The sequence below is a fragment of the Grammomys surdaster genome, unplaced genomic scaffold, assembly GCF_004785775.1.
Source record: "Grammomys surdaster isolate TR1022 unplaced genomic scaffold, NIH_TR_1.0 144, whole genome shotgun sequence".
Taxonomy (NCBI): Eukaryota; Metazoa; Chordata; class Mammalia; order Rodentia; family Muridae; genus Grammomys; species Grammomys surdaster.
Window position 1 is genome coordinate 297,555 of NW_021604602.1, and position 11,169 is coordinate 308,723.

General features: G+C 45.1%; 1 long non-coding RNA gene across 1 annotated transcript; it reads right to left on the bottom strand.

Annotated features, from left to right (window-relative positions):
* Positions 1-206: 206 nt before the first annotated feature.
* Positions 207-9,598, bottom strand: LOC114618649. Its single transcript, XR_003710991.1, has 3 exons — positions 9,450-9,598; positions 1,262-1,410; positions 207-393 (listed from the first exon to the last, which is right to left on the bottom strand). It is a non-coding gene; the product is annotated as an uncharacterized LOC114618649 (long non-coding RNA).
* Between the last annotated feature and the right edge of the window lie 1,571 nt (positions 9,599-11,169).

Below are 11,169 nucleotides of genomic sequence, written 5' to 3' on the forward strand. Positions count from 1 at the left end.
CATCTTTGGTTTTTCTTATTTAACAATTGAAATTATATATATATATATTTATATTTGTACATATATATATATGTATATTTGTACATATATATATTTGTGTGTGTATATGTGCATGTGTGTGCATGTGTGTGTCCCTGTGAAGATATGTACTCATTTTCTTATATTAGTTAGGTTTCTCTAGAGGAACAGAAATGATAGAGTGAATATATATTTAAAGAGAGTTTATTGACTGGCTTCCAGAATGTGGTCCAGATAGGTAGGCCAACAATGGCTGCCTCATACTGCAGAGGCCAAGAATCCAGTAGCTGTTCAGTCCACAATGTTCCATCCCTTGTTGATGAAAGGCCTGAAGGATTCCTGGAGAGATGTTAGTCTTCAGCCTATGTCGGAAGTCTGAAGAAGTTAATTGTAATATTAGTCATGAGATGAGACAGCAACATCATGGATGAATTCGCCAGCAAGAGTGTGGGCAAGCAGGCAAAGTCGCCTTCTTCCACATCCTTTGGATCTGGGCTGCCAGCATTTAAAGTAGATCTTTCTCCTTTAAATAATGGGATCAAGAAAATCCCTCACTGAAGTGCCCAGTAACTCGTGATTTAGTTGATTCTTGATCTGGCCAAGTGACAACCAAGATTAGCTATTATACTTCCCAAGACCCAGAACCTGAAAATATGACCCTATAGGGAAGCAACTTTAACAACATGACCCTGGATGGTCCAGATGTATCCTACCTCTTGTTCTTGTATCTTTCAGGACCATAGAATGGTCCCCAAATTGTCCTCTGATTTTCACAACCATACATGGCACATGTGTATGGGTGCATACACATATGTATACACACGCACACATACATACATGTGTACACACAAATAATAAATAAAAATAAAATTATTTAAATTTTTAAAATAAAAAAGAACATATGGGGCCAGGCATGGTGCTACATGCCCTTAATCCCAGCAGTCAGGAGGCAGAGGCAGGCAGATCTCTAAGTCTGAGGCCAGCCCGTGTTTGTATAGCAAGTTTCAGGCAACATCAAGGCTACAAGGTATGGACGTTTTGCCTGAATGTATGTCTATTCACATCGTGCATGCAGTGACTATACAGGAGGCCAGAAGAGGATGTCAGAGCCCCTGGGACTGGAGTTACAAATCTCTGTTAGCTGCCACATGGGTTCTGGGAATTGAATCCAGGTCTCCTGGCCAAGTACCAGTGCTCTCAACCACGGAACCATCTTTCCAGTGGCCAATTTAATTATTCTTACAGAACACGAGGGAGTAAACAGCTTGCCCCGTCCTCAGTCACCGGTGTGAGTCTCTTCTTAAACGTGTGTCTCCTTCCCACACCGTGATGACTCATGACAGATACGGCATAAGTAACAGAAGCACATCAACTTCAGATCTTTGTGGGGACCTGGGGGTAGCAGAAGAGGGTAGGGTAAGAATATATATGCCCCCTTGTGGGCTGGGGGGGGAGGACACAGTGAAGGTCGTTCCAGGAGAGAGCTGAAAATTCTGAATCCAGAAATAGATCAAAACTAGTTCTGTGCCAGGCCTCCAAGGAGGTCAGTGGTTGGGCAATGAAACCCAAAGGCCTCTCTGCTGGGAGGGTGGGATGGTCTAGCGCCCTACCCGGCTCTGGTGCTGTGGTTCACTGTGGTGTTCTGGAAACACGGCTCTGGGACAAGGCCACTGAGGTTTCCCGTTTCGCTTTCCACTGTGGTCACTCACTGCCACTCAAGGTTTCCAGCGTCACTCCCCTGTCAGTGACTGACGCAGACTCCAACAGGCTGGCCCACAAGGAAGAAAGTGAGCGGATGCTGGGATCACATCAAAGGTGGGGGTCAACAAGCACCTGACTGGTTCCCAGCAGAAGGAGCCCAAGTGCTACAGAAGGGGCTGGGAGAGCAGCAGAGAGGAGTCCAGGGATTGCTGGGCCCATAGCATATCCCAGGGGGTTGGCAGGGTTTAACCAGTACGTACTGACCCATCTCCTCCTCCATCCCCATTAGTATCTCTTCCTTCATCTCACCAGGTGATGGAGGGTGACTCACCCTCCATCTCCACTTTGCAGACAGACACATTCAGTGAACTCTAGTTTGGGGACTGGAGTAGCCATGTAGAAAAGAAGACAATTTACCACATGCTCTACAACTGGGCAGCTCCCAGCAGGAGGCATAGCCAGTAAACAGATCCAACTGCTGGTGAAGATTTTTTCTTTCACATTTCCTTTTCCCTTCTTCTTTTTTCTTTTTCTTTTTTTAATTTTAAATCTGGCGTTTATAATTCCAATTGGTGTAAAATTTCCTGATGGTTAACGCATCGCGTTACCGACACTTCTGCATGCGTGCCTCATTGCTAAGTAATTGACTAGCTTTGTAATTTGGGAAGTAGAATCACATTTATGAGTCCCCGGAGGAGAGAGTCTATATTGTCATGCATAAAAAGGAGATAAATCATAAAAGCGAGATCTGCAAACATTCCCATTAGCCGGGGTCCCTGGCGCGAAGGCGGGGCCTCTTAAATGCGCACAGCTGTCCAAGATCAGTGGCGTGCTTTAAAATCAAGCCCTGTTTTATCTTGACGGTGAAATTACATCCCGGTGGCTGTAGCCCTGTCTGTGTCCCACGAGCCAGTCACACTCCGAATCCTGTACCCCATCCTCACTTCTCATCCCAGCTCAGAGCACCCAGGCCACATAGAATCTGCATGCTCCGTGGCCGCCAAATGGGAAGGCGCATCAAGAAGAGACACTCCCCAATTAAGCCAGATTCGATTACAAGCAGCGTCCCCAAGTAATAAATAGGTGTGGTGGCGATTTAGGGTTCAGCAAAGCCACAAAATGATCCTAACAAGACTCGACAGGGTTTTTTTGTTTTGGGGTTTTGGGGGGATTTTTTTTTTTTTTTTTGTGGTTGGGAGTCAACTGTTATTCTGTTCTAACTACATGCATGCACGCGTTTTTTAAAGCATATCTATTTTTAAGGGCAGACAGTCCGCACACAATCCAAAGGGCGGGCGCAAGCCTGGGCTGTTTTGTGTGAGACCCTAATTGTATTTTTATGTGCCGTAATCTGAAATCTAGAAGTCTTGGGATTTTAAGCCTCGGGTCCTTTTCCCACTTTTCCAGAGTGTTGTAAATTAGTTTAGTATGCTTGAAAGAAGGGCCTAATTGTAACCGCTCTTGTTGACATATCAACTTGAGGCCGCCCAGAACTGGCTTTGGGACCGGTGCCCTTGGTTTTGTAGTTACCGTGGGCTTCAAGGGCCTGACAGGTCCGGTGCTAAGATGTTCTGAATTAGATTTGAATTACAACCGCTAAATGCCCTTGTCAAAGACTGTTAGTCCTGACACTAGCCATATACCTTGAGCTGACTACTCCGATGCAAGGCCCATGGCTTAAACAAAGACATGCTCCCAAGTTTCATTCCGAATTGTCAAAACGTAATTGAGTTAAAAGGGGCAACTACAGTCTAAGCATCGCAATCTTCGCTGCTCCTTCTTTGCTTTGAAATAAATCCAGCGAACAATTTACCGGCGTTGTAGGCACACAGAATGCGAAGAGCGTTTCCACCATGAGGTTCACAAGAAAAGCAAAACAAAACAAATCCAGGACCAGACCCTGCGGTTCAGGATCAGAATAGCCTAAGCCCCTTTCACGTGGCATTCGGTTTAGGATTCCATCCTTTCCGAGCAAAAGACATAAAAATATCTAGCTAGACCACTGACCCAGAGGAGTGTCTGCTACGTGACAGTCACTTAGCAAAGCACAGTCACAGACTACAGCAAGGAAATGTTAAGGCAGGCTGATGTGATGTTGGAGCCAAGCGACCTCCATTGAATCCTCTTCCTGAAGCCAGACATGAGGCCAGATAGAACTAGATGCTTAATTTTCCGGAATCTCATTTGCAAAATTGGAGATAGCCCCGCCCCCTTCCCAGAGTGCCCCTGTTAAAACCAGCCTAGCGCTTTTCATTCCTGGACACTTCTTCCACCAAGGGCTTGCCCAGGACCGGGTTTTGTGAACCTGCACTATCAGAAGTTGATAGAGGAACAAGAAGTTAAGGCTGAACAGTGTGTCTAACCGAGAGAATATGGGGTGCATACCCACATAGGCAGCTCCCAGAGTCATGCCGGGGATCACGGCAGCTACGGAGCGCTTACTCCATATTAAAAAAAAAAAATCCCAAATTCAAACTTCAAACACATCATCCAAAACAAACTTTGCCGCCGCTGGATCCAGCCAGAGCCACCATCTGCACCTAGAGGATTTACACCTTGGTGCATTTTAAGGGAAGGCAGCTGGAACCTTGGAAGTTGGGCTGTCAGGTAAAATACAGGACACCCAGTTAAGTTTGACATTCAGACAAATCATTTTTAGTATATGTATAAGCTCCAAATATATGATCTTGAACATACTTGAAATCACTCATCATAGATCTGAATTTCAATTTAGCTAAGTGTCTCCTCCATCCCACCCCCCATTAATCTGTCATTCCTCAGAGGTCCCCCCTGAACCCCGCCAGCCCTGGGTGCTGCTGCAGTCAGTGGTAATATCAACCTAGGTGAGCAACACATACTCTGTTTCCAGGTGCTGTGAGATGATGCCCTACGGATAGTCATTGGGGCTTTTATTCCAGAACCTTCAATGTCACAAGAACACCAGAAAGTGGAAGATGGCTTCCTTACCCTGGTGAAATACCCCTCCCTCCTCGCTAAGGAAAGTATGCGATGTCTCCACGGCACAACTGCTCAGAGGATAGAAATAGCAGGTGATCAAATTGCAACCATTGGATTCCTGGACTTGAACCACAAAAGCACAGATCCAAGTGGCTTAACATGAAGAAGGGGGGGAAATCACTCCAGAGAAGACGTTCTGGTGGCTTGTTTAGGGGGATCCCCATCCAGGGCCAAGGGGGTGCAATGAGGCTCTGGCCAACATCTGGAAAGGCCATTTTGAGTCTATTCGAGTCGTGTGTGCTCTGGGAGATTGCTCGAGCAGGGAGAAAGGGCAGGGAACAGAAGGACCCTGCAACAAGTCACCAGAGCAGGAAAGTTTCCCGAGACCTGGACTCCAGGCAACGGCCCACCTTTCTAGTCTACACAAAATCTCTTCTGTGCTTTTAAATAAATGGAAGAGAGGGGAAAAAATAATTTTTGTGGGTCATGCATAAAGTCAAAGCCAAAACGTCTTTCAAAAAAAAAAAAAAGAAAGAAAGAAAAGCCGAAATGATGAAGTACGTGTCTGAAATTACCTACCGGTGAGCCCGTCGGACAAACAGCTTTATGAAGGTCAAGCTCTTACCTAGAAGACCCTAGACACTTGTTCCCGGCCCATCACCTCCAGTATGCAAAGCACAGGTTGGGGGTGGGTGGGAATTAGCTCAGCCTGACACCCCTTCAGACCCTTCACCCCCTTCCTAGAGTTAATTTCCGATTCCATTAAGCAACCCCGGTTCCCGCAGCCCCTCCTCCAGGTCCCTAGGCTGATTTCAGATGCGAGGCATAGCCTTGGAGTTGAAGCTTGCCGCTGTGTAAGGAAGCCCACTTTGACACAGTAATTACAGGGCTTGAACGATGCTTTACATTAGAGTATAAAACACTCATTAAATTAAAATTCTTCCATGAAATCATGAAAATAAACAGTCTGTCCAAACTGGCATCAACAAATTCGCAGGGCGCCTCTGCGTTTTCTCAGACCCCCGGCCAGCTCCAGGCCGCGTTTAACCACGAAGTGTGAACGGCTCACACGCCTTTGAAGGGCAGCATTCTGCTTCTCTTTAACGTTATTGCCTTAATTGTTTTTACAACTTGTAAGATTTTAAAGCTATTAAGCTTCAAAGTTGGGGGGGGGGGTTGAATGGGAAAACTTGAAATGAGGACCCTTGTACCCTGCCCAGGTTAGGGGTGGGGGAGGTTAGCATTCCCCAGCCGGGAGACCCTTCTGGGACAATGAAAGTACAGGGGACGAGAGGGGATGGGCAATTTCTCCACGATCCCTTGGGAGACAGAAAATAAACCTCACATTTCAAAGGTTCAGGCGGAGACAGAGGCAGCCTGCTTTCCTTGACAAAAGCAGAAAGTTCAGACCAAGCTCCCCTGAGGGGAACTTGGGAAAGAACCTGAGCTCAGTTCCACATCGGCACAAGGAGAAGGGTCAGCTCGGTGCTGTCACCTTATCTCCGAGTGTGACAGTCCATCAGGTGGCCACAGACATCAAATTAGAAAATATTCAATCAGCATTCCGGAAGCCTGCAGCGATTTGTGTTTTCTGAGTGGTCTGTTTGGAACATACAGCCACAGTACTGACTGCTCACGCCTGAACAAAGCCCATCTAATGGATGGGTTTTTCTCCTCACACAAGCCGGTATATCTTTGTGCTCAGAGGCATTTTTAAGATGCTGAGGTCACCTGTAAAACGAATAACCAAAAAGAAAAAAAAAAAGAAAAAAAGGACACTACACGGATCCTTGTGTGCTATTGGACATGCCAGTGCTACTAAGCGTTGCTTTGTCCACCCACAACTGGGAGCCTGGCATTGACACACTTTTGTGATCCTGAACAAGCTCCTGTGTTCCCCAGCGGCTACAAGAGTGCTGCCGGGGCTGCATTTAAATTTCTGTCAAGGAGGCCAATTCCTAAACACAGAACCAAGAGCAGTTAGGGCCAACTGGACTTTAGAGGCATGAAGAGGGGAGGTTGAGGGCAGGGTGGCATAAGTCGAGCTTTGCTCTCCAAATAGAGGGTTGGAAAAAGAAAGGGGGAGGGGAGAAAGGACATCTAAAAACTCCTACCAGAAAAGAGTAAACTGGATTCTGCTGCTACCTGTAGAGACAGAAGGGAGAGAATTCATGACAAAGAGACATGCATACAAGAGAGAGAGAGAGAGAGAGAGAGAGAGAGAGAGAGCACACCACGACAAGTTCGATAAAGCTGAAGAAAAGCAAGTTTTAAGATTCTATCTCAGATAACTAGTCTCCACCAGTATTTTTTTTTTAGCACACCATGATGGGGGGAAAGTTCTAGAAAAAGTAAAGATAATTGAAGTTTCTAGGGTTCTCAAAACGAGCTCTGAGGAGCAAGCTAAAGGGCAGACTCAGAGAGGCACTGTTGAACCAAGGTCCTCTCGACAAATGCTACTGGAGTGATTCATTCTCATTGTCAACGTGGCTGGATTTGAAATCACCTAGGAGATACACCTCTGAGCATGGCTGGAAGACATCTTCAGAGAGGTTTAGCTAAGGAGAAGAGTGGGGAGCAGGAAGCCACCGCACCTCAGCTCCAACATTCACCTGCCCCTGCTTCCTGATTGGAGGTGTAACGGGACCAACTGCTTTCTGCTCCTGTCTCATAATTCCCCACTCTGATGGTCTATATTCTCAAACTCTGAGCCAAAAGAAACTTAGAAAGAAAGAAAGGGAGGAAGGAAGGAAGGAAAGAAGGAAGGAAGGAAGGAAGGAAGGAAGGAAGGAAGGAAGGAAGGAAGGGAGGGAGGGAAGGAAAAAGAAAGAAAGGACTAAAGAGATGGCTCAATGGTTAAGAGCACTGACTGCTCTTCCAGAGGTCCTGAGTTCAATTCCCAGCATCCACATGGTGGCTCATCCATCTGTAATGGATCCGATGCTCTCTTCTGGTGTGTCTGAAAACAGCTACAGTGTACTTTCATATACAAAATAAATGAACTTATTAAAAAAATAGCAACAAGAAAGAAGAAAAAACTAATATAGAAAAGTGGTACCAAGAAGCGTCACCGTGGTAAACTTGACCATATGGTTCGTAGCCTTTGGACATGATATCATGAAAAGATATGAAAGTTTGGAGCTGTGAGCTAGAGAAACTCTAAAACTGTTCTAAGCAGGGCTTACTGAGACTTTTTGAGGGGATCTAGGAAACCAGAAGGAGGACAGAAGTGCAGGCAGTGGAGGTCCATGAGGTTTCCAAGAATAAGGACTTTCTCGGGTTGAGAGCATTTGTGTTAAATTCTGGAACAAATCTGTCAAGTGTGTCAAAATCTGTGTTAAAACTTGACTACATTCTGCCCGTGTCTTGTACCCGAGTGAGGCAATATTCAAAAGCAACAGACTAACTCAGTGGAGGAAACTTTAAGTACATTCAGACTGTGGCATGGTTATTGCTCACTGCTCTTGCCCAGGTTCACAGTGAAACAGAGCAGAAAAGCGGGGTGGGGGGGGAGCTAGTTTGGCAAGAAAAACAGTTTGAGAGAGACAAAGCCCAGTGGGGAGGCAGCAGCCGTATTGTTTAGACAGGCCAGTTCTGTTAAAGATGAGTCCTGTTCTCTGTACTGGGACAATAAGTAAGTTCTGCAGGGAAAGCCCTACCATAGATAGTTCCTGCTTGTAACAAGGTAAGTTTACTTGAAAGAAAAGAGCCTAAGTTGAGATTGCTGTGGAAAGAGCCCCCTGCACCTGAGGTCAGGCCATATATGGCCAGGCTGGAGTCTTGGCAAGAAGGCCTTTAAAAGCCATTATATGGAAATCTAACTTGCAGTAAAGATTCCAAGATTGTGGATGTTCCAGAACTATGAGATATTTCCCAGAGACTTCAAAGAGAGCCCATTGGAGATGGAGTTATTCATGTGTTTCATGCAGCAGAACTGGAGACTGGTGGAGGGGGCATTCCTTTGGAACCCAGGTGACTCCATTGTGAGTTCTAGATGCCAGACATGAATCTGTAGGGTTTGGTGTTTGCTCTACTTGATTTTGCTCTTGTCTTGGTTCAATATTTCCTTCCTATGCCTCCAATCTTTGCTTTTGAAGTAAGAAAGTTTATCCTTTGCCATTATACTTCGGAGGTATGTAACTTGCCTTTTGATTTTACAGGTGTTGACAGTTAGAGATTGCCTTGACAACCAGATATGGCGGCGTGCTGCCCCCTGGACGATTAAGTTTCAACACACAAATCTGGAAAGCGCACGAGTTCGGCTGTGCGATATTCAGCCAAGGACTCTATTGTGCGTTTGGCGCCTGGAATACATCCGACAGCTGTTTAGTGTTAGGATGGGTCCCTACCTTAGGTGTCACCCGTCTTCCTCTCCGTCTGGGAAATAGAAGGGGTTCCATGTGGTATTCTACAGTAGCTTAGAGGGTAATTAGCTAAACTAGATGTGACGGTGCACACCCACGAATCTAGCACTCAAGTGGCGAGAAAGAAGGAGTTTAAGTGTGAGCATAACTGGAAGTATTAGTCGGGGTTCTCTACAGGAACAGAACTGATAGAATGCATACACATCTCTCTCTCTCCATATGTATGTATGTATGTATGTATGTATATATATATTTCCAGATATATATATTCCCAGACATATATATATATATATGTATATTTTTTCCATATATATATTTCGAGACACATACATACATACATACATACACACACACACATATACACATGCACACACACGCACGCATATAGGATTTACTAAAATGGCTTACAGGCTGTGGTCCAGCTAGTTCAACAATGGCTGTCCACCAATGGAAGGCCCAAGAATCCAATAGTTGTTCAGTCTACAAAGCTGGAGTCTCAGCTGGTCTTCAGTATGTGCTGGAATCTGGAAGAAGCAGGCTCTAATGACAGTGGAGGAATGAACTTTCCAGGGACAGTAAGGACAACCAGGAGAGCAAGCTTCCTTCTTCCGTCCCCTTTACATAGGCTGCCAGCCAAAGCTGTGGCCCAGATTGAGGGTGGATCTCCCCACCTCAAAAGATCAATATTAAAAGTCGGTCTTCCCATTTCAAATGATTTAATTAAGAAAAGAAATCCCTCACAGGTGTACCCAAACATTTGGGGTTTAGTTCATTCCAGATGTAGTCAAGATGACAAGCAAGAAAAGCCCATCACACAGGGCTACATAGGGAAACCCTGTCTCACAAAAAGAAAAAACTAATCAGAACTATTCCAGGAGTCCAGAGGTCTAGGGCAGCCATCCCAGCCTATGATGTCATCGATGGCCATGATCCTCTCTGTCTACTTTCCCAGCTCTGGATGGCTTCCAGCCTCCTGGCTTCGAAAATCATTCCTTTGTAGAACAGAAAGCAATATTCCCAGACTTAGAGTTGCGGGCTGCCGTTTGCTCTTCACTGGGCCAAAGAGTGATGCCAAGCACAAGGAATAGTAATTTTATACTGAGGATACTACTACCCTGAACAGAATCTGGGTTCTCTTCACACGGATGGAGGGGAAAATTGGGCTGAATGAGAAACTGAGTCTGTCAGCTGAGAGTTGGAAGCTGTCAGCTGAAATGTAGCTCTGTTAAAAATAGTCCAAAAATTTTTTTATTCATAAACATTTTTACTGCTGAATTAGTTATAAGTAAAAGTTTGAAAGCAACTTTAGGATCCAAAAATAGAGACAGCACTTAATTAAGTTATAAGGCACAGGGTACATTCATTCATTCCATGAAATATTATGCAACCATTAAAATTACTCTTAAGAAGTCAGGAAGGCAGAATGGAAAAATGTTCATGCTCTTGTGGTAAGTAGAAAAGCAGATGGGGTAGTTATTTTTGCTTATGAATAAAATATTGTGAAGAGTGTAAGCATATTAAAAAATACTGGAAGAGGTTCACAGAGATATTACCTCTAAGGGCTAGAGAGATAGTTCAGCAGGTAAGAGTGCCTGCTGTGAATACAGGAACCCGAGTTCAGATCCTCAGTGCACTCATTTTATTAAAATGTCAGGTATGGCTACATGTGCCTGTAATTCAGCAATGAAGGTGGGCAGAGACAGAAAAATGCTGGGGCTTGTTAGCTAGCTGGCCTAGAAGAAAGGATCAACAAGAGATTTTTTCTCTAGGCCATAAAGCAGACAGCAAATAATCAGGATACCCAGTGTCCTCTATATATGCACTTATAGACACTCATACCCACCTCCGTACACACACACACATACACACACACATACACACACACATACATACATACACACACACATACACACACACATACACACACATACATACACACACATACACACACACACACATACACACACACACATACACACATACACACACATACACACACATACACACACACATACACACACACATACATACACACACATACACACACATACATACACACACATACACACACACACGCATACACACACACACATACACAGACATACACACACACACACACACACACATA